Here is a 22,503-nt window from a genome sequence, read left to right on the forward strand (position 1 = left end):
TTTTTAATTTTTACCCTTGCACTAACAATAGGTTAGATAAATGATAACTGGTATTTAGAGCATCAGAAACGGGGGGGTTTATATTGTTTGCAGCAGCAGCAAACCAGAATGTGTTTGTCCCTAAATCATGGCAGGTAACCATGGCAATCATACCACTTTCAACAGTTGATGGAAAATGTTTGAATCACCTTAAGTGAGCTTCCCACTAATAATGAAATTTCGCCATCTGCTACATAATAGCAGTCTATTGAAAGACCAGCAGTTGTGTGAAATGATTTGAGCTGCAAGCTGGAGTTAACTTGGCCTGTAATGAAGTATTGCAAAACACAGTAACATTAAGTTTGGTATGTCAGGCTCTGCTTCTTGTTTTTAAAGCTTAAAAATCTTTTAACATCTTTTGACAGTCTTTAAGATTTCTATTATATATTCTTGTTCTTAGAAATTTGTAGTTTGGTACTGGTATCTTGTGGGCAGAAATTTGGCAAATTCTCAGTCAAAAACAATTTTATAAAATATTGTGGGTGATATAAATTCCAAATTAAACAAGAAGAATGAGTATTTTCCCAGATGTGCTTTAATGCATCTGCAACCTGAAACAATTTCGGTTATTAACTGAAATTTTGTGAACTGTTAATGAAAAAATATATGCTGTTGAACTGTGGGCAAGGAAATAATTTGGGAGAGTAATTGTCCAGAACCCATAGCAGTTTTATTTTTTGTGTTTTGAGTGTTTATGCTGGTGTGCTAGATCTCATTTAACAATTTGTGTGCAGTTATGAATTCATATGAATTGATGGTAAATGTGACCAAGATGCCTACAGACTTATGTCAGAATGTCTGTATTTTTTGTATAAATGAGTCACTGATAGTTGCTGGATGCTGTCAGGGGTTGTAATTCAAGTGACACTGAATATGAGAGGCTTTCTCTTCAGCCAGAACAGAGCTACCTTTCAGACAGAGAGTAAGTCAGATTCAGCATCTTTACAAAGAGCAATAGTAGCTGTCCATAGGACAGGTGAGTGTGTGAAGAGTTTGTCTGAATTGAAATCTCAGATCTTAAAATCAAAGCTGTCTGCTTTAAACACCCTTTTGCCACATGTAGTTCTGTGGGTTTAAGGACTGGGCTCATCAAGAACAGACTAGGAGATGTTTTATGTGGAATAGTTAAATTTCTTCAATTCTGAAGGGAATGTTCAGTTTACTACCAGACACGTTTAGCAGAACTGAAAGGGCCAGTTAGCCTTGCATTTTGGTTTACAATTAGTCAATTAGTGAGATTGTAGCCTGTTGTTCAGAAGAAAGTGCTTAAAAATGAATGTTCCCGAAGTGGTTATGGAAGGATCCACTGTGTTCTACATTGAAATGAAGAAAGCTGCTCATAAAATCACCTTTTTTTTTGTAATAATTTCAAGTGATATATAGTTTGTGTTCTATAAACAGTTATAGCTCCTGAAGGTATAGGATCTAAATATGTATGAGGATGGTTCTAGTGCCATTTTTGGTATGTACTTTTAGGGGGAAAAAATAAATTCTGCAGTTACTCAAGTATTTATATTTATAATCTGTTCTTTGACTCCTGTTAGTGATGTCTTTTTTGAAAAATAAGCAACATATGTGATAAAAACAGGTAAAATTCATAAAACTTTTTTGCAGTTAAAAAGATTACTTGAGGTATTTATGAGACAAAGAAAAAGCTTTTCATAACAGAACTGGTTAAATGGCTAGCTTGATGATTCAAGATGTTCTTTATTCTCCTTGTTAATGACAAAGCCTACTATGTGATCATCCTACCAATTCATTTTCTTCTATATATTTCTCTTGAATTTCAGATCTTTTTTCTATTACGTATTTCTGAGAGCAGCTCTCTTTTTGAACCATATTAGTAACTTGTCAGTGAGACAATGCCTTCCTTTATTTAGTACTGGTGTATGTATGTGCTTTCTGGAGGAAAAAAAAAGTATTAAATATTTAATCTGTGAAATGCTAGAGATTTTGCAAGGGTAAATGTAATTTGTTTGTAATTTGAAAAAAAAAAAAAAAAAGAACCTTGTCTCCAAATTACAGGCAGATTGGGGCATGCACAACTTCATATATTGAGTCTTAGAGAAAGATCTTTGTTGTTTTTTGTGTAAATTGATATGCACGTTTTGACAGATAAAATTACGTATAATCACCGAGTTACCACAGAAAGTGTTTTTACATTACTAATAAGTCTGAAACAGCGTCTTTCCTTTTAATTACTGCTTGTAAAAATATCCTTTGTTAGTAGGTATATGAAATACTAAATTGTAGATAGTTGGGTTCAATGGGTTTTATTTACCAACTGCTCTATTTTACGGGCTTATGACAAGAACTCTTGGTCACTGCTCCTAACTGGCAGTAAGAATGATAAAGTAATTTCTGAGTAGCCAATCTACTGTTGTGAAACCTGTGATGACAAAGCACAGACATGCATCTACATCGTTCTGATCCTAGATTACATTGCTTCTGATGAGGAAAGTGGGCATGGTAAAGAAAGTTGTGGTAGAGATTGCTCAGTGCTTATTTTGGAGTTTAAATTTAGATCAGGCTAAAAGCTTTTTTAACTGTGTTTCAAGGTTGAGTTTAGCTCCTGTGTTTTTTTTCTTTTTTTTTTTTCAGTATTTCACTTGAAGAAATGGCAGAAAAAAACCTATGTTATGAGCACTGGTTAGATCAACTATAAACAGTAAAAATGCATTCTCCAAGCATCTTCTAGCAGATTAACTAGAAGACTTTGTGCAGATAGCATCTGTAGTTAGGGACATGATTTACATTAACATGAGCAATGAAAAGTACCTGCATTTGGCATTTTGTTCCTGTGTTTATAACCGAGGTAGTGGTCCTGCCTGCGAGAAGGAATGTGCTTGTTTAAATACATGTGCAGCAAAGAGGTGGGATTAAAGAAAGCAGAACAAATTTTAACCTAATTAAAATGATTTCCTCACAAATAATGTTGTTGAGGATTTGTGACCAAAAAGTCCTAATTGAAGAACTGCTAATGATTGTATTACAAATAAATAAAAATTCTGGGGGGGCTTGGTAAAACAATATTGAGGGAAGCGATAAAAACAGAATCAAGAAAGTGCAGTGGGGGATGAGGCTGGTTCTCTGGAAGGGATCAAACCTGAGGCTGCCTCAGGGTTGGGTGCAGGCTTGCAGAGCAAAGGGATGCTCCTCATGTCTCTGTACTACATAGCCTAGAGCAGGGGAAAGGATTACTCCATATATAAAATTTTCTCTCAGGCCAAGCATTGCTTGGCATTCCTGTGGTTATAGCTTTCAGTACCAAAGTTGTTTCACGAAAGCTCTTTTTTTGAGATTGATGTGGGACACCCTGTGACATGCTTTGCTGTCTTCTGCCTCATGCAGCTGGCAGTAGCAAATCAGTGTCTCGACTGATGTGTGTGCTGATGGAAATCCTTTGAGTGAAAAGATAACAAGGAAAAGTTGCTCCTTGAGCTAGCCAGAGAACTAGTAGAACAGGTGAAATGAATATCTTAGTGAAAATTGACTCGATTTATTTATTCCTCACATTCTATTTATTTCTATTATGTGTCAGCACATGTAAAAATTTTTGCTTTAACATTTCCCAACAGCTTGTGTAGACTTCTGTTCTGCACTCTTGTCCGACTTGATTAGTACTGCTAGGCGTGAGCAAGCTGTTGCTCTGTTCTGACCAAGCAGTGACTGTACTAGGTTGGGGGCGCAGGGGTGTGACTGTGGAGTGGGTTGCATGAGGTGTTAACAATTAAGAACTTTTCTACATGAAATATCATTTTCCAAGAGTTTTCAGGCTGCTTTAGTTTTTCATTATTCAGTAAGTCATTTAACACTAGAAATATTTGCTGCATGACCTGTGGGGGACGTGCATGAATGTAGTAAACTTGCTGAAAAACAAAGTAATGTAACTGATGGAAAAGAAACAGTGAACTATATAACATGGTTGTGGTAGTGTTTGTTTGCTTTCATCTTTATTTCTCTACTGATCTTGATTCTTCTGTGTGTTAATACAACTTTTGAATGTCAAATCATCGTTGATCATCAATAGAAGTTCACGTCTAGAAAACAGAAGAAAAAAAGTGTATTTGTATATACATTGAAATTTTGTGAACTTAAAGAAGCACTGTGTAGCATTTTAATGCCTGTAAAACGAACGTCTGCAGTAATTACAGGCTGTTAAATATTCATCTGCAAACAAAGGTCAAGAGAAAATACGCGTTGAAGGTGAAAATAAGCTTAGGCTTTTTTAGAATGTCTTTGTTGCCAATATTTGCAAATGTGCTTCAGTTAACATGGTGGATTTTATAACTCTGAATTTGAAGGTCTACTTTGGGAAATGCCATTCAGAATCTTTTCTCATTCTCTCTGTCTCATAAAAGTATTGCCCTGACTGCCAACTTCTAATGAGATACAAGAACAAAATGTTAGTAAGGGTTCTAGGAACTCTGCAGTGATTGTCCTGAATTCAAAGGAGCTTCCCTGCTTTGATGATGAATTAGTCTGTTTTTCTGAAGGAAGGAGTAATCTTCAAATCTGAATCCCCTGCATGACTTGATCTTTTTAATATACTGAAATTCTCTGGTGGCATGTAAACTGTATTTACTGTACTGTATTATTGAGTTGTCTTTTATTTTTGCAAGAAACACAGAATGGTTTCGATCATATTTCTTAGACAAATAATGAAGGCTGAACAGACATTCTACAAAATACTCTCCTTTTGAGAACTACAGCTAATTGTGATTTTGACTTTGTTCCTAAAGTCCTTATTCTGACATTGAAACCAGGTAATCAGCATGCCTGCATTTCTGAGATGGAACTTGCTTGTTGCACAATCCAGGCAACATCTGATGATTTTTGCAGATCTGCTATTGGAAAAAGAATTGTGGTTCACAGAAGAGATTCTGCCAAGTAGAGAAGTCGGTATCAGTGGATGTTTTTGTGACGGGTTTTTTGCTAGGTTGAATGTGACTGTCTTTATTCAAGTGCAGAGTCAAGGTGTTTATTCCTTGTTTGCATGTTTTTACAAATCACCAACATTTTCTTTAAACAGAATATACATGGATACATGGATCATCAAAAGATTAAATTGGATGCTTATTAGAACAGTTATTATTGATACAATAGAATTGGAAATTTAAAAAAATTATTTGCACTACTTTTTTTTTCTTTCTATTTTTAGGATGCAAAATTTGTAGAAGAGCGCCGCAAACAGCTGCAAAATTACCTAAGGAATGTAATGAACAAAGTTATTCAAGTTGTGCCAGAATTCACAGCCAATCCCAAAAAAGAGACTCTAATTCAGCTGATGCCCTTCTTTGTGTAAGTATCTGTCAAGTATTCAAGAAAATATTTAGCCTTTTTTGTAACAATTTAAAATATACTTCTGACATCTCCCAAATTTTCAAAACACTGTTATTTGTTTTTTCTGATAGACAGCATCTGCTCAAATTATAAATGCTTCTGTTGTACTTAAAGGAATATATGACGTATATGCTAACTTTATTTAATTTGTGGTTTTGAACAAAATCACTGTGTAAATCTTTCAACATGAAGAATATGCATTGATGCAGATTTTTCAAAGAGTTAATGTTTTCAGTTTTTTTCTCTGGGCTTTAAAATCAGTGTTTTGATTTGCTTTTGTGGGTTTTGTGTTCAGTTTTATTTTGAGGAATGAGGGTGGATCACTGTTAGAGTGTACTTACCAAATTAAAAAGTCAAGCTTTTGAATTCTTTCTAGATGAACTTTGCAATCTGCTAATGTATGTTCTGACTTCACTGATGTTACTTTGAATGTGTCCAGAAATAATTTAACACAGTCTTGTCTGCTAATAACCTGAAAGCAAACCCTTTGATAATGAATCACATTGGGATATCATTCGTTAAACCTTTGTTTTGCTATAAACATATGATTTACAAATACTGTAAAGAACTATGTAGAGCACTTTAAAAACTGATATTGATGAAAACTTGCTTTTGCAAGTGACATTAAGTTTTGCTAATAGATTTTCTGTATGCTGTGTGCTAAATCTATTTATTCATAGTAAGGCATTGTAGTAAATTTGCTCTTCACAAGTCTGTACAGGCTGTGAATGGTTTCTGAGCCAGTTTGGCCCTGTTCCATGACTAATGGGGCATATGTGGACCCATGGACCCTCACCCTGGGGGAGGAGGAAGGGTGAAAAGGTGAGAAAAGGCAGAGAGATGGGCCTCAAAACAAAACAGTGGCAACAAACTAACGGAGAAAACTAATTTACTAAATATGATATCAGAATGTGCAATAACACAATATGATCCAATATAATTGGAATTGAAGCTAATAAATCAGATAAAATGAGGGGGAGAGTATCCAAAGTCAAAAGCCTTACTCTTAAAGCTAAAGGTGAGACAGCTAGGGGCTCTGCATGCACTGCAGAGACGAGCAGCAGAAGGGGCTGCCTTGTGAATTGTGAGCAGTTTTATCTTTCCCTCTGAACAGGAAACAGAAATGGAGCAGTGAAAGGTGCCTGGAAAAAAAATCAACAATCCACAGAACTGGAGCATTATCTCTTTAACTCACAGTGCTCTACATGATGTTATGATGTGGAATACTGATAACAGAAAATCATACAACCATGACACAGGCTCTGTGCCTCTGTGGTTAGGTTGATTTGCAAAGTCAAGTACCATTTAAATTGAAAACATTTCAATGAAAGGGTCCATACTTAAATGGTGCACTTGCATGGTCTTATGCGGAAGAGTTTTAGATGTACAAGTTTAAGCTTAATTTCAAGAAAGCTGTATTTATTAAAAGATGCATAGGTAAATGGAGGAATGCTAAGTTTTATTTTGTAGCTTTTGTATTTTAAGTTTTATCTGGATCTGAAGAAGCCAGCATCAATTTTAGGAGATGCCTTGAGGTTGTCAGAAATGGAACAATGATGTCTGTAGAATCAAATATCTCACCTTCTTACGAACTCATTTTATAGCATCGGACTGAGGGCTGTAAAGATGGAAATGATTTTATGTGCTTCTAGTTAACGGACCCATATATAGCTTTTTGTTCAGTCATCTTAAAATTGTTTTTCATGCTGGCGAATTCAAAATGCATTTGCCATTGAATTTTTAACTCAAATTATTTTTCTTCCTGTCCCATTATATTTCATTTTAAGATGATTCTGTACAGTTCTGTGATGTAGTGAACTGATAATTCCTCATCAACTTCATTTAATAATCAGCTGTTTTACCGGTGCAGCAGGAAAATAAATTGATTGATATCTGAATAGAAGTTCAACAGGTACTATTTAAGCTCCTATATTATCTTTTGTTCATTCCACAGAAATAAGAGTAAAGCAGAGTAACATGTTAGTCAAGGCTAGATTTTCCTCCTCAACCTGTTCAATTTCAAGATACAAGGCTTGTAATAAATTGTTTTTTGGTTTCAAATGTACACAGAGTAGCTCTAGTAGTTATTGTTAGCTTAGCATTTCAGGGGATCATAAAGATATTGACAAAATGGGTATTAAAGTAAGGTAAAAGTGAACAGTAATTTAAACCAGAGACTATTAGATTAGGAAATACAATGGCTACTCCTTTTAAAAATACTAATTTAAAGCTTTGGCTTGAATAGATGAAAAACGTGTTTGTAGCAGTTCATTAGTTGGACTGTTATGGATCATTTACATATTTTAACCAAAATGACGTTGTTTTGTGTGAGATGATAAACCATGAGATAATACAGTACTAATGTAAAAACAATCATGTTACTCTTTTTACAAAAATCTATCTTTTGTAAGAGTTTATTTATTACTGTATCTTTTTATTTTACTTTGAAAGGTGATGCTTCAAGAACAGTGTATTTACAATCTGTCAGCCACTTATGTTAGGAACCAGAAGGGAAAACAAATTTCCTCTTATTCTTCAAACCTAAACAATGAACTTGCTTTCTTAGAATCGGTGCTGGCTATTTTTACGTGTGTATAAATACAACTCGGGTCTCATTTTTTGTGCATTAACAAAAGTTCTAGGTATGGAGAACTGCACAAAAAGAAATTCAGAATCGCTGAATTTAAATCAGAAGCCTGATTTAATGGGTTCTGTCTGTGATGCACGGATCAGTATTCTGCTGATACAAAGAAAAAAATCTTAAATTCTTGGAATGAAACGAGTATGTATGATTCTTTTGTCGATTTCATAATTCTCATTGAAGCAATGAATTATAGCAGGTTCTCAAATATTCCTTCGTATCCTGACATGACAAAAAGATTCTGTTAACAAACGTCTGTGTATTGTTTCTCTAGAGCTTTTTCTTAAATAATAGAAAAAATAATTCAAATAAGAACAGTGCCACTTAGTTGGCTTTGTTGCTTTGTCAGTGGAAATGTCTGTATTCACATTTTCAAAATTACTTTCCAAATATCCTGCCTATCAGTTAATATTTCATTCAATAGCCTCTCTCCACAGGATATAGTTTATTTTACAGCAGACACAGGCACTGTTTAAGGATGAACTTAAATCTCTTCACAGAAACATTTACGGAATAGTATTTTAAATAAGATCTTTGAATACATAGGCGCTAATGTCTTCACATATAAAGATTCACAAACGGTGTGATCTAACCCTGAAGCATTGCAAACAATATCAGTGGGATGTAAGGAAATTTTAAATGCAATTTTGAACAGATGAATTTTTCAAAAAATGAGTTGATGATGGGATATCTGTAAAAGCTGTTGCACCTACATGTGGCTTCTAATAGCATAAATGACTGTTCATCTCATAGGTCCTAAACTATTGCCAGTGGGCAAATGTTCACTTGTTTGCATCCTTTGAGGTGACAGCCTGTGTTATCAGCTTGGCACTGAGTTCAGTATCTATTCAGCAAATCTCTGTTATGTTCTGTAACAGTAAGCATGTACTTCGATAAAGAGGTATATAATTTTCTTGAAGAAAGTGGGACTAGCATTTGCTTAAGTATGTGAATTTTAATTAGTAAAGCGCCTCCTAATACCTGAAACGTGGTAATGAAGCTAATTTATTGCCATGTTAATTGATTGATCTACGCATAAAACCATGTAGACACATTATGCAGCATTTATCTTTCAGCAGAACTGTGTTGCCAAGCACTGATGATTGTTGAAGTAAAAATATCTCAGATGTCTTTAAAAAAAAAAAAAAAGTCCATGGCAACACCTTCCACAAATAGATTGAAATTTTAACAGTCTGAATTTTCCGGGGTTTCACAGATTATGTGAAATAGAACTTTGATCCTGGCTCTAATGTATTGGAAACTCAAAACTTGAATAGTTGTTGAAAAAGTCAGTCAGGTCTTTGTCTGGTAGCGTTTGTTGCAAATCTGCTGTGCTTTTCCACATGGTAAGTGACTGTTCCGTATCCTCTCAGTTGGTTCAGACTTAAGGTTTGCAAAGTTACTTTTTTCGTTATCTGTGTTGATAAAGTAGCATGATGTTCCAAAGTGAAATTAAGAGCGAATAAAATACAGTTCTTCCTGTCATCTGATAGCTTTTCTTGCTATTAGATACTTAGATATAAGTTATTCTATATATCATAGAATTAATATATGTTTCTTGTAGGCATTGTGTACCAATATGCTTCTATTAACACTGCTTAATATAATTAAATAATGACATATAGAAGCCGAATTTAACACAAGCAGGTGTCATTTCATAGCATGTTAGGGCGCACAGCTCAGCATTTAGGATTTTGTTTAATCTGAAAACAGTGCATAGACAGAGAAGTGGTTCTGTTAACTGCAGTGACTTTTCTAGCAAGAACTTTGAAGTGGAGTTTACAGCCTGTGGACGAGTACTGAAATTGCCTTAAACTAATAGCTTTCACAAAACTTATTTTGGATGATAGAACAAAAGATATCAAAGACTCAGCAGGTTTTCTGAATGAGATCAACATGGTTGAAAACTTGAGTCAACAGGGAACTGAAGCCTGTATTACAGTAAAGGAAATGTGAAATTAGAGCAAACTGAAACATGAATTAGATAAATGAATTGATTTGAAAGAGATAAGTTGATGTGTAGGTTTTTAATGCTGGAGTGAATTGATTTAGATGGGGAGCTGTAGGAAAGATTGACTTACGGACAGCATAGGTTTAGGTTTGAATCTGCTAGATAGTATCAACTGAGCACAAGGGTTTGATTGAGAGAAGGCAGCAAGAATAATTACCAGCAAACAAAATAGCTGGGGAAGTATTGGGCAATAGGGTGTTGTGGCTGTTGATGTGAATTAATAAAGAAAATAAAACTGGAGAAGGTGGGTAATAGAGAATGAATGAGTAGAGTTAGAATAATGGAGGTGAGAGAGTTTGAAGCAGGTAGGAATGAATGGAGAGAATGTATGTTAGTAAAAAAGAGGACAGTAGGAAAGAATGAAATGTTTTCTGCTTGTCCTTCGTGCGCATAGCGAACAAGGCGTTTCATGTAAGTAATGGCAATTTGCTCTTTTTTATTGGAAATGGCAGTGTAGGTGAAATAACAGCAAAATATGAGGCTTAGGATAGACAGAGAATTTTTACTGTCTGTAATGTAGAAGGTATTTCATCTTTCATTTGAAAATAAACTGGGGGAGAAGAGGGGGTTGGGAATAAAGATTCAACTCCACACAGGATCTTGGTATGCAGATGTCTGATGTAGCAAATATTCTAGCACTCCTTGTGCTACCCCTTGTGTGGAGTGAGGAAGGAGTGACTGGTAGGAAAAGTTCTGTTAGCTCTGTTATACAGTGGTGAATGAACATATAAGCTTATAAAATATTCATGTGTGGGGTGCAGGTACGTTCACACTAAACTAAATCTAGATGACAATTTTATTATGATTTAAAGTACAGATATTTCTGAATCAGGCTACTGTGCTTGTTTTCCAAGCTTAAGGTATGAACTACATGGAAAGTCACAGGAAAAAACACTTGCCTAGGTAAGGTAACCAGCAGCTCTTCCAGATGCATTAATATGCTTGATTCTAACTGTATTTGTAACACTGATTCATCCTGGCAATCTGTTAGTCTTTTAGCTGAGTGTACTGTTGAGTTTGTGCATGTTGTGTAGTTTGCTGGGCTTGCCCAAAGCTTTAGAGTCCACCTGTCAACTCAATTTACTAATCCCCCTTTGATAAATTAGGTATATTCACTGTTCAGCAGGCTCTAGAGTAGGTTAATATGCTGTTTGTAATTTGTGTTTATCTCCAAATATAAACTCGAGATAAAATAAACAGATTTCATTTACATATAGAATGATAAGAGTTGCAAAATATAACCATGAAAACAGTAAAAATACAATGCAATACGCTGAAGACTACTTTCTCTTAACTTCCTAGACTACCTCTGATTGCTAATTGTTGTAGAATCATAGAATGGTTGTCAAATAATGATATTTGAAACTTTATATTCGAAAGATTGAAGTCTTTGCAGGATTGAAAAAAAAAAAAAATGCTTCTCATAAGCCCATAGAACTTATTTTTTTTGAATAGCAAAGAAATCTTACCACACATTTCTTTCCTTCAAATGCAAATAATCAAAGTTCCAGCTTTTTTGTTTGTGTGTGTGTTCACGAACAGATGTACAGGATCTGTAAAGGCAGTTAAGTCTAATACTCATGGCCAAAACTTGCACGTCTTTGTGATTGTTTAGTTATTCATACAATATTGCAAAACAATTTCTGGTGTAGTAACTTGAGTAGGATTCTTAAAATAAATAAATGCTCCAATAATATACCTAATATAAAATCCTTTCTAATATATATATGAGAAAAGATTGACGCTGTTTTCCCTGGTTGCCCTCCCTGTCCACTGATGTTTCCAGAGGAGTTGCTAATTTTTCTGTGCACTCCTCAAATAATGAGTAGCTGAGGGCATGCTAAAACCTTGGGAATATAAGCAAGTACAGATGAAAAGTTGTTTTTGCTCAGTCTTTAAGCAAAAACTTTTATCTGATGTGAAGATAATTTTTTTTCTCAGTAGATGTTTTTGGAATTACTCAGCAACCCAGTACTGAATTATCTCTATAGAGAATGAATGCAAAGTTGTAAGACTGGTATGTGATTCATTATGTGATTATTCTAGACTGTTTCAAGTACATGACTTCTTTGTCAGTCTGCAAGTTTATGTTTCTCAGGTATCCCTGATCCAGCTGAATAATGTTATTTTCACAGAATTTCCCCTTCCTGGGACAATTTCCTGCCTGCTAAGTTACATTGGCCCCTGGTTAGTACCATCTGATAATCAGACTTGTGTATCAGATAATTACGAACATGATCTATCGATGGCCATTTAATTGCCCAGCAGTAATATAAGTGAAACAAGGCTATATATAAAATAATATAATCTATATAAGTTTTCTATAATGGAATTGTGCATTTCATAGATTCCCTTAAAAATTCTACTATATAGTTTGTAGTATTTATGTTTCTTCTGCACTTGAACTAGTTAATCTATAATTATTTGCTAAGGTTCTCTTTATGGAGGTTATTTTAAGAAAATTGCCAACTTTAGATATTCACAGTCAAATATCAGCACACATAGGTGAAGACTGCGTAACAACTAGTTCAGGCGATTTATTTTGGAAACTAATAGTGAAAGGGAACCATCCCCAGATCTCTTGCAGAAAATAAGTGTACCACCATGAATTGCTTTTGAAATTAATCATATAAATATCTTGTTTTGTAAGAAGCCATCTGGTCAGTCAGAAATCTACGTGCATCTGCAGGTGGGTATGAGAGCTCTGGAATCCCTTTTGATGACCTATTATTCCACCATGTACAGCAATAGCTTGGGTGCTCCAAAATCTGGTTGTTTTTGTTTTGGAAATGCAGAGTACGGGGAAAGCCCACGAAATTTTAAGAAAGATAAATTTTCTGAGATACATTCTTCATACAGCTGCAAGCAGATTTTAGGTATATAGTATAGTAGAGGGCTTTTAGTAGATGGGATTATGTATTTTGAAGTTCTTGCCACTTTTTGTGATTTTTTTTTTTTTTTAATTAGAATTTGAAATGTACAATTAAAGAGAGGAGCACTTATTTAAATATACATTCACAGAATGAATAGAAATTTTTAAATGAAGCTGGAAAAAAAAACCACAGATAATCTCTCACTTATAATTAATATGTTTGGAAATTGCATATAATGCACTTCTGGAAGGTACTCTGGAAGGTTTTGAAGACTTACTGCTCTAACAAAGGCCGGGGTTATTTCTATTCCTTAATCTCTGTGCACTGAAAGGAACTGGGAGGTTTCTGACTGACTTTAACCAGTCTGCATGGCAGAACGTGTCACTTAAAACAGCGCTGGTCTGGCCTGAGTGACAAGAGCTAGGCAAAAGTCATTCTGGAGGCCTATGAGAAGTCCCCATTTAGAAAAATAATTCCATTAGCTAGAACAACGATGTACAAACTAAAAGACTAAAAAGACAAAGTAATTGATTGAATTCATAACGGATAACTCCAGGGTCAAACATCAGCTCTGGTTTATGTTTGGAGTGTATGCTTAAAGAAAGCGTCTTGCTATTTGCAGCTTGAATTCCGTCGGAGAAGCTTGGTATTTGCCAACAATGCACAGACCGTCTGAAAATCCACTTTTGTTTCAAGACTGTCTGTGAAGGAGTAGAAGAAATCAGACACCAGTAAGCGTGTAGTTGATATTCAAAAGCAGGGCTCTTCACTGGGAAATATAATTTAGTGAATTTTTTGAGGAACCAGAATCTGAGTAAAATATCCTAACAAGTTATCTATATCCCCTTACAGTAGGGCGTCAGATCTGCCTTCCCTCTTCAGCACCTAGATACCTACTGGCTTATCACCAGATTGTTTTTCTGATGTTCTGTTGAATTGAGATGTTATTTTTCCAAAGTATGTGATGCTGAAAAGTAATAAACAATTTGTTCAAATCAGTGCACACTTTTATTTCAGTGCCTATAAAAGCAGGCACAGGAAGTCTGATGCTTCCTGTGCCTGCTTTTATATGCAGGCACAGGAAGCATCAGACACTTTGTATTTCGTAGCCAGAAGATCAGGACCTTGTGCAGAACTAATCAGTCACTCTAAGATGAAGGAAAGGGGCCTTTTCATATTGGGTGGTTCTCTGTGACATTTGCAAACATTTTTTTGAAAGATTGGCATTTACATATAGTTTTGGCATAGTGCATTTATATAATCAATTCTCATAAATATTACAAACTACCAAATATGAGCTTATAATGTTAAACCTCCTGAAATATTATCGTCTCAGTTGATGAATGTGCTGGGGTGTGATAGGCAGAGGGGTGAATAAGTATTGAAAAGATGCTGTTATTTAAATCAAAAAGCCTGTGTGTAAATATACCCACATATAAAAACTTACATAATTACTGTAGTAGCAGGTTTTTTTAAAACTGGTTTGACTTTAAAAAAAAATAAAATAAAAATTTCCTCTTCATCTAATTGTAAGATTTGAAGTATTTCAAGAAAACAAAGTATTCTGTAAGGGGTATAAAACCCAAGATTGTTTAATTACTGTTTCAAAGATGAAAATATTTTGAAGAGAATTTGCTGAGAGATGGAAGTATAAGCTTTATTCCTTTCTCTTTGCACAGGAAGGAGTAGTGAATACTTGAGAAAATGTGGTTTAGAAAAACCTGTTTATACGTCTTACGTTGCAGTCTTCCATTGCTTATTCATTCTCCTTTCTGTGCAGCACTAACTGTAATGGAAAAATGTATGCATCCATTCAAATAGAGAAGGCAAATAATCTTCATGAGGGAGATGTCCTTGTACTTGCATATGTATTTGGCTTTAATCCAGGCCATAACTAGTTTGTTTATGCTTAAATATCCCACCTCCTTCTGAAAAGTTAAGCATTTCTTTTCCTCATTTTGAAGTCATATTGAAAAATATTTCAGCCGTCCTTTATGCAAAAACAGCATGAATTAGCCACAGGCCACCAGTGGAATTTCAAAACATGATGTGGTAATCTTTTTTCTTGGCTTTGTTAATCTCCCAGCTCTAAACAGGGCCCGCTGAATTTTGTTGTGCTTCAGATGCTATTTTTATGATATATTTTATTGTATTTTGCACTGCTGTGATGATAGCAGAATCCATGAATGGTTAGCAGAAGAATTCTAGAACAACTTCTTGTAATTACTGTCCATTTGCGTATATGCTTGTCTATACTTACCCGTCATATCACTTGTCCTCATTGAAATATCAATAATGAAAGTATTTGTTGCTAATTTTTTAAGCATATTCTTGGGAGTGCTTCAGAAGCATCCAAGTACTTTCTTTGTAGGTATGAATTAGACCAAAATTAGATACAGATCACTTCAAAAATGCAAAATGTCCTGAACTATTGAGGGCTATGCAGAAATAACACAAATAACTTCATAAAAAGAGTTCATCTGCAGCATGCTTGTTCCATGTACCTTTTCAGTATGGCCCTTTACTAGGGACAGCATGACTAGACTGCTTGGCCTGAGTATAATGTCAGGCTATTCTTGTCTATAGTTATGTAGTCAGAGTAGCTGCAGATTTCCAAGTCCTCATGCAGATCTCTTCTATAGTGAAATGGGTTTCTTCAATTTGCTCCTGCTAAAATAACCTTGTTATTCAAAAATTACTGGAGAGATTTGTTTGAATATGGCTGACGTCACTGTCTCCAGAAGCAAACCGGAGTAATTTTTCTTCAGATCTGCATGTAATTAATGACACAGTGCCTCAGCAATTGATTATGCTAGGGCTCTGTGAAAATTTATTTTCAGATTTAAGTATAATGCAGTCGCACTTAAGTGTTTGGTAAAGTTCTTGATGTATGGAGGAAAAGAACCACTAATGTGTGGGTCTGCAGAGATTACTGTTCCCTGTAGAAAACGTTAGAAATCTGTCCCTCATAAACAGCTTGCATAAAATTCTTAATTTTGCAACTGCATAATGAGCAGAAGAATCTCTTTCTTATTAATCCATGTCTCAAATCTCTTTTCTAGAATTTGATTCGAAGCTGTAGGAACTCATAAATTCTTTATAAGAGACTTAATTTATTAGTCTTAATACAGTTTTTGGGTAAGTCATAAATATACTGAACCACTCTGAATGCCTTACTTCTTTTAAAGTCTTTCAGTAGAAGACTTCTGAAGATTAAGAAAACAAATCCCAAAGCACTAGGTGTTGAGAATAGCTAGGCATGACCAAAGGAAAATTAAATGGGACTGGTTTACATTGTCAGGCAGAGTGAATATTTTATCTATTTTCACTTCTACAGCTGACTCAAATATATCTAAATCCTAAGGACTGGTGAGTCCACACCTCGAGTACTGCATTCAGTTTTCAGTCTGTCACTGCAAGTAAGATATCAAAGTCCTGTAGCGTGTCCAGAGAAGGGCAGTGAAGCTGGTGAAGCATCTGGAGCACTGACCTTATGTGAGGGAGCTGAGATTATTCCTTCTGGAGAAGAGAAGGCTTGGGTGACCTTATCACTCTCCATAGCTACCTGTAGTGAGCTTGGGGTCAGCCTCTTCTATTGTCTAACTAGTGGCAGGATAAGAGGGAATGGCCTCAAGTTGCACCAGGGGAGATTCAGGCTGTGTTAGGAAATACTACTTTTCTGAAAGAGTGGTCAGGTGCTGGAATGGACTGCCCAGGAAGCGTTGGAGTCACTAAGGTGTTCAAGGAATGTTCAGACATTGTGTTGAGGGACAGGGATTACTGAACTACTGGTGATTGGTGGATGGTTAGACTGGATGATCTTGTAGGTCTTTTCTAACCTTGGTGATTCCATGATGCCAACAAATTCCTGGGCCCACATTTCTCAAGGCACAGAGGCAGCTGTATGTCTAAAAGGAAGAAACGCTTCATTAGGAGATTTTGTTACTGCAGTCAAGTTGTTATATCACCTATCTAGAGCGTAAATAGTTTTCTCATTGTATCAGCATAGCCTGTTGCTCTTTGGGCATGTACAGTAACATTGCCAAGAGGAACCATAGGCATGTGCTGTATAGCTGTCTTACAACAAGTTTTTCCTTCTGCTGCTTGCAAAATGAAACTGCTCCAAGATAAAATTCTCCATCTTACTCCTTTCTAATTCTAGAAATGATGTTTTTAATTTCTTGGTCAATCCAGACCTAATCTTTAAGGGAGCTGTTGTTCAGTATTTAAGCTGACATCTTTGTTGTAGTAGTATCTTCAGAAGTTTCACTATCCAGTTGTAATGTAGGGGAATAATTTTACCCATGTTCTGATAGTAGCTGACTATTTAAACTTCCAAATGCAACCTTTTATATTAATAAGTGTAGATCACTGTTTCTCATTAATAGTTAAATTTAATTTCTGCAAAGTTGGGAATGATGACAAAAACGTGTCTCCAATTTGATTTATGCTACAACAACTGGAAAAAAGTATTAACTAGATTAGCAGGTGTTACTAAAGTATACAAAATTATTTGAAGTCACAATCTTAGTCACTGAACAGATGTTACAGCTGATTGTAATTGGCAGAAGGTGCTGAGATATGTTGTACTGGCAGATGAGAATTATTTCTTGTTTGATTAATAAGAATGTCCTTAATATAGTATCGGCACAGAAACATGACTCCCACAAGAAACTGTCAACAGAAAGTTATGTGATTTATCTGCCTGTTAATGCCATTCTTCATGAGGTGCGTTAAACACTGCTACAATTGTTACTGTTTCCGAAGATGTATTTCTATGTGAGATAAGCAGCTTGATCCTGAGCTTTACTGTGCTCCCAGGCTGTGCTCATTACTACTAGACTCTTCTGATCTCAGACTGGTACAAAAGTAACTCCAATTTCATGCATGTTACTTTATTTTTATAAGAAACTTCTCTCTCTACCATTATTCAGAAGAGTTGAAAATGAGATGGAAAATACATTTCTTTCTGTAAGTGCTTGAGGTGCCATCTAAGAGAATACTGCTGTTTCATGTGCTGTGTATGTAAATAAAAACACAGCTGGGTTTACATTTTGATACATGTAGAATTAAGACATTAATGAAAGGTCTGAAAAAAGTAAAGCTGATTAAAAAGACAGTAATTTTAAGCTATTTTCTATAGATGCACCTCAGGCAGAACTTGACACCTAGACAAAATCAATGCAACAGGATTGGTATCCAAACAGATGCGAGGCAGATCAATAAGGAATGCTTAAATTCTAAATGGTGGGAAGAAGGAATTGATTCTCAGCTGGTCGCATTTTTTCTTCAGACTGAGACGAGGTCAGAATGCAGAGAACTTGAGCCTTTAGTACTTGAGTATTCTATGGCTGAACAGGTTCATGCATGGCAAACAGGTTCTGGCATGACTGCCAAAATCAGTCTACAGCATTAAACCCTGTTAGGACTTCAGTGGTTAAGAAGGTAAACAGAACAAAAAGAATTGCATGCAGGTACGCTTATTCCTTCCTCAATTCCAAATGCAGATTGGCAAAAATAAATTCAAAACAAGTATTTCATCTTCATTTGTATTTGCCAAAAGTAATGGCAGGATCATTTTAATGTGCTCATACTTCTGCCCAAGAGCTCACAGAATATCTGTCCATTGGTTTGAAAAGGTGTCTCATGTAGTGCCAGAGACTTGGCTGTTTGACCTGGTGGCTAGAAAGTTTGTTAAATCCATTAACATCGGACAGAAATGGGAGAGTAGTCCTTACTTCCTAGTTTATTGCCATGGTTTCTGGGGGGTGGTTGTTCATTCTTTTCCCAAATTTAGTAGTTAAACTTGCTGGTTTATTTGAAATTCAGCATCTTAATTTCAAAGTAAAAAGCTAGAGCTGAAATAAGCAACAATTGGATGGCAAGTTCTTGCATTAGTTTTTGGAGTAGTGTGGAAGAGAAGGGGCTTAAGATGTATATTTACTAATGTATGACTTTTTTTTTTTAATACTCCAAAACTTTTTTTCACTATCCAACCTCTGTTTCCTTGCGAATTTTTCAGGTCAACAACAGCTGAAATTCATTTTAAGCTTCTGTTTGTCTTTCTGTGTTGGACGCATCAAGATCTTATTCCTTGGTTATAAACTGCTTTATTTAAATCTACATGACATAATGATTTGTCTTAGAATTTCCACTGTGATGATAAGAAAAAAAAAAAAAAAATTGCTTATACATTTAAGATAAATCAGGTGTAATTCTCTATTTGATAAATCTAGTTTGGAAGTAGTGTCATTTAATTGCAAGAATTACTTGCAGTTGTTTTATTTTACACACATCAGTGTTCATCCTAAGAACGTTATTATCTCAGCTATTCCTGTCAGGACAGACTGGTATAAATGAATATCTCATCCTTTTAGAGGAACTTATTTTGCACTTTTTCACTTTTCATTTTAATGGTATTTTTTTCTCCAGAAGGGAAAAGTGATTTTCTATTGGGCTGGCATTAATGTAATTCTGTGGACGTGCCAGCAGGAGGAGCTTCAGTATTAAAATGTTCATTCAGAAAAGTACATCACCAAGTTCCAGTAATTGCACATAACACTGTGCTTTCTTCTGCAGTAAAACTGCCGTACAGCCATAAAGTAGCTTCTGTTGGCCTTGCAAAGCTAATGCACTGTTGGCAGTGTCTTGTTGATAAATTAACCTAATTTAGTTTGAGAAAAGCCCAACCAGGCAAAAAAAAATTATTCAGTTGTATCCTTGATTATTTAAGAACTGCTATATCTACATGTTATGAAATCTGTACGTTAAACAACAAAAAAAACTCCAACCCTCTGAAACTACTACCCATGCTGTACTACAAACACTAGAGAATAAACACTGCGTGGCAGTAATTTTATAAACAATATAAAAGCAATGAACAATAACACTCATGTACTAAAAGAATGTTAATGAGCACAGCTGAAATTGAATTCACATGATCAGAGTTCTCTGTAGCAAATTAGAAAGTAGTGTTGAGTTTCAAAATACTGTATCACAGGACCATGGGGTTGGAAGTCCTATTATCCTTGGCAACTAAAAATTAGTAACATATGCTAAATTTTTAGAGATTTGATTTTGTTGAAAAGAAAATATAGAATTAAAGATCTAGATTGTTAGTCTTGTTATTAAAGGAGGATATATGCCTCAGTTACTTCATGCTTTTTTTATGTAAATGACTTCCTGGTTGCCTAGGAAGACTCTGTTTCATGAACATAGTGAATTTTAATTCAGAAAAATCATCTAACTTGCTATTTTAACTATTACTTCAGGCTATTCTGCAAGGAAAGTTAGACAAGTGAAATATACTACTGTTACAAATCCTTTTTTTTCCTGTTAAAGTTATCATCTAAATTGGACAATTTTTTTTCCGTACTGAATTACATTGTTGTTATTACTAAGGTAAATAACATCAAATGTGTGCATTGTAGTTCCAAAGCTAATTGCTACCAATGATAGAGCTACTTTATCTCATGGAAGTTTTCTGCTTCTTGCACATGACCCTCGGCCTTGTTAATGTCTTTTGCCTTGCTATGATCTCTCCCATGAGGGTGTACAGAATAGTGGAGCCTGCACGTGCCTATGGCTTTTTGAGGGTTGTCTTGACTGTGAGGACAGTCACTGCAGGAAAAGGAAACACAGGGTAATCTTTTCTAAAAGATCTGTATTTATTTAAAATGGCAAGAACTGCAGAAGAGTAGTTCCTCCTTTCTGGACTTATTAACTCACTCTGAAAATAAGTAATTTAATTTTTTTTAATTAAAAAAAAATAAAATAAACTTGACTTTGTATGCTGTGTAATTTTACGACCTAGATGAATTACAAAATGCAAAATTTATATATTAGTCTGTATGTAAGCAGCGTAACTAAAAACCATCTGAAGTCCTCTAAGAGAATGGCAAAAGAACAATGCTATCCCTTTATACTGTAGTTTTCCGAGGAGCGTATAGCCTCTGAATATCACCTAGGTAAGCTTGAATTTTATGTTGCTGTTTGTTCTTGAGCTTAATGTACTTCTCAGAGTCTTTTCAAAAAGGCTCGTCCATGTAAGGCTGTAGTCTGTTGTGGGTCAGAAGAGACGCAGGAATTCCCAACAGGGATGTATTGCTAATGTACTTCATCGCATAATGATACATCCATCCACAATTAGAGGATTGTTAAGTAGAGCATCATCCAAGCTTATGTCTATTGTGCTTGTACTTCTATCACTTCAAAATGCTTATTCCACCATTTCCAAACTGCAGCTCAATGCTTTATCTTGTAATTTGCAACTTTCCATAAAGAACTGGAAGTTCTACCAGTTCTCATTACTGAAAGAGCCCATTTGTAAATTGAAGTTGAGATACCTGTAGAAAGAATGCAGTTCTGTGTAGCTGAAGATGTGTGCTGTACTTCTCAGTCATGTGCCAGGCAGTCATAACATCTGCTTTTTTCATGTTCAAAATTATGACAGAACAATTTGTGTATAACTTATTAAAAAAAAGTTACCGCTGCCTTTATTTTCTTCCTAGTGATATTCCACCTTCTGGAGAAGCAGTAAGCAAAAGCAGTTGCTTGAGAGTGACTACACGCTTCCCAAAACTGTCTCGCAGCCATCAAAGAGAGCCACGAAGTCTGGAACCTCAAAGTGGTGATCTTTGACCCTTCTTCTAATTCTGAATGCTGGTACTATGTACTTTAAGTTGCTCTGTGATTCCTTCCTAGCTTGTATTTATAATTTAAGCTCCTGAAGAGACTACAGCTGCATCAACTTAAATCCTGAAAAAGACATTCATTACTAAGGGTCATATCTTGACGAAGTTCTTTAGAAGTCAGTAATCACTTTCTCAGAAAGAATGAGGGCTCCTCACTAGGGCTCACCACACTTGTAAGCATTTCCTTTGTTTTGTGAAGCTTCAGTGCACATATTCTCCTTTGTTCTGTTCAAGCAAATTCCTTGTTTGTGTTGTTGTCTTCCTTTGCACATGTTCATTTTTCTGGTTCAGACGTGAGTATTATGTCATGACAATTTTCCTTGAAAGAACAGCTATATTTATCACTACTTAAGTCAGTAAAACATGCCTAAAATGACCTCACTAATTTATAACCTTTTGTAAATAGGAAGACTGGGAAGACTGTTTTGTGGTGATTTTTTTTTTGTAAATTATTATTGGGTTTTTTAAAAACTTGACAAAGTAGATGACAAGGGAAAAATGGTAGACGTGGAAAAACAGCTTTTCTATGTTTCTAGTTTAGTATTTTCAATAGATTTCATTTGTGGCAAGTAATTCTTTAAAATCAGAGAATTTTTTTAGTGAAATTTCAGTCTTGATTTAAGGCTGAATGCAATATTTTTAATTCCTGCAAACCACCACAAAATCAGCATGGTACAAAATAGTGTTTTCAAGTCTTGGGTTATACCTTGTTATTAGCTTGTCACTGTTGCTACAGAGCAGTCTCTCATCATTAACTGTGAGTTTGGAATTAATACTCTTTATTTGTAGAACACTTCACATAGTGGTAATTAAGAATTACCTGTAATGAAAGAGCCTGTTACCAATCATCTGTCACTGAACAGTATTCTGCTATGGTAATACTGTAAGAGTAACTTAAAAAAA

General features: G+C 35.2%; 1 long non-coding RNA gene across 1 annotated transcript; it reads left to right on the forward strand.

Annotated features, from left to right (window-relative positions):
• Positions 1–5,117: 5,117 nt before the first annotated feature.
• LOC109370268 lies at positions 5,118–22,503 on the forward strand. The gene is made up of 2 exons (XR_002120282.2): positions 5,118–5,340; positions 21,418–22,503. It is a non-coding gene; the product is annotated as an uncharacterized LOC109370268 (long non-coding RNA).

Source organism: Meleagris gallopavo, chromosome 16 (genome assembly GCF_000146605.3).
Source record: "Meleagris gallopavo isolate NT-WF06-2002-E0010 breed Aviagen turkey brand Nicholas breeding stock chromosome 16, Turkey_5.1, whole genome shotgun sequence".
In the NCBI taxonomy this organism is placed as follows: Eukaryota; Metazoa; Chordata; class Aves; order Galliformes; family Phasianidae; genus Meleagris; species Meleagris gallopavo.